This window comes from Nylanderia fulva, unplaced genomic scaffold (genome assembly GCF_048542155.1).
Source record: "Nylanderia fulva isolate GAGA-0341 unplaced genomic scaffold, ASM4854215v1 Scaffold186, whole genome shotgun sequence".
Taxonomy (NCBI): Eukaryota; Metazoa; Arthropoda; class Insecta; order Hymenoptera; family Formicidae; genus Nylanderia; species Nylanderia fulva.
The window spans coordinates 223729-225610 of NW_028190119.1; the positions used below are offsets into that span (position 1 = coordinate 223729).

The 1882-nt window shown below is 33.8% G+C and overlaps 1 non-coding gene across 1 annotated transcript; it reads right to left on the reverse strand.

Annotated features, from left to right (window-relative positions):
• Window positions 1-1515: 1515 nt before the first annotated feature.
• Window positions 1516-1590, reverse strand: TRNAS-GGA (transfer RNA serine (anticodon GGA)). Its single transcript has one exon. It is a non-coding gene; the product is annotated as a tRNA-Ser (tRNA).
• Window positions 1591-1882: the final 292 nt, after the last annotated feature.

Below are 1882 nucleotides of genomic sequence, written 5' to 3' on the forward strand. Positions count from 1 at the left end.
TAAAACAAACAATGAACTTATTCTAATCTACCAATACAAGAAAAAACGTAACAAAAACGTAAATAATCTGATTTAGTGATTACGAAACGAGCGACTCCGAAATAATCGCGAAAGGCGATCGGCGTGTAAGTCTGCGTTCTGCGAGCGACAAAAAAAGCACGGTTAATTGTCCGAAAACGATTTGTGCATGTTTTGGTGAAAAACAAGAAATCTGGCGTGGACGCTTCGGGGCCTTAAGCCGGGTATCTATCAACCGCGCAAGATGTTTGCAAATGTTTGTGAACGTCACAAACGCTTACAAAATTATATATTTTTATTATATTATATTATAGTAGGATCCGCGAAAAAGAATCGGGCCTTTGGGTGACTAGACCGGGACTCGAACCCGGAACCTTCCGCTTTCCGGGCGACTGCTCTAACCATTAAGCTACCTAGGCCCTCTGCCCAACCTTCTCCGCATCACCCACTTACGCGTTATAGAGGAGTCCCGATACTACATTATTATTATATTATTATAATATTATTATTAGTTTTACAAGCGCTCGTAACGTTTACAAACGTTCGCAAACGTTTTGCGCAGTTAGTGGATACTCTGGCTTTTTATTTAAAGGATTCTTTATTTTTGCCGCGCACGCGCACGACGTCTTGTCTCGATGTTTTGCCCCGGGAAAAACACGCACAAACAGCTAATCGAAAGACCAGAAAAAAGGGAAGTCGTTGTCCTGCCTTCGCGCGCGTTATGTTTACGCCGGTCTACCTGATTATTTTCGAGTTGTCAAATTTTTATTTAGAATATTTACGAAACAATAAGCACTTAGCTCTATTAGCTATTAACTTATAACTTTGACACAACAACAAAGTTGACGAGGACAAAAATACAGCGCAAAGAACAACAAACGACCGTTCGCCGCACCGAATATTTTATAATGATAATCTTAAAAAATTTACATAATTCGCGAATGTATCGGCCGCTCTTGAACATGATAAAATACATGTATGAAAAAGTACAAGATTTCTGAAAGAAAATCTGAAAAAGTACATTTTCTAAACTATGTCACAGATTTTAAGAGCATACTTTAGAGGTAAAAATAAAAAACATTTTATATAAACATGGATCCAAAAATATTTTCCTTCCAAGTTGTATCCTTCTAAAATTGGGAGAATAAAAACAAAAAATGTATTAAAAATTTCAAAATTTTAACGATCTGCAAAAAAGTCTCCGAGAGCTACAATACATTTTTCGGTTTAAACTTCCTTCTACAATACATTTTTCGATATAATGTTTTTTAATATATATATAATATATATATATAATATATAACATATATAACATATATATATACATATATATATATATATATATAATGTTTTTTTTTAATCGGTCAACAGAGCCAAAGCACGAAAAATTAATTATTCGGAACTGTATCTTTTGGTTTGAGATCACTAAGTTCCATATATAAATTAATCTCGAAACTTACATATGGAGAAATAGGCGCGAAAAATATAGGTCCGAAAAGTCGCTGAAGCGGGAATCGAACCCGCGTCTTTCACTTTCCGGGCGACTGCTCTTACCAACTAAGCTATCCAGACCCTTTCGATCCTATATTTTTCATTTGCCTTTTAGTAGATGTTAGTAAATAACGCCGTGATTAGGCCAAGGCGTGAATAAAATCACAAAGAAATATTTTTATCGGCTCTCAATATTAAGAATATAAATATGTTTTTTTCAAACCAAGAGATACAGTTTCGAATAATTAATATTTCGTGCTTTGGCTCTGTTGGCCGATTTAAAAAAAAAAAAACATCATATTTATATTTTTAATATTGAGAGCCAATAAAAATATTTCTTTCTGATATATATATATATATATATATATATATT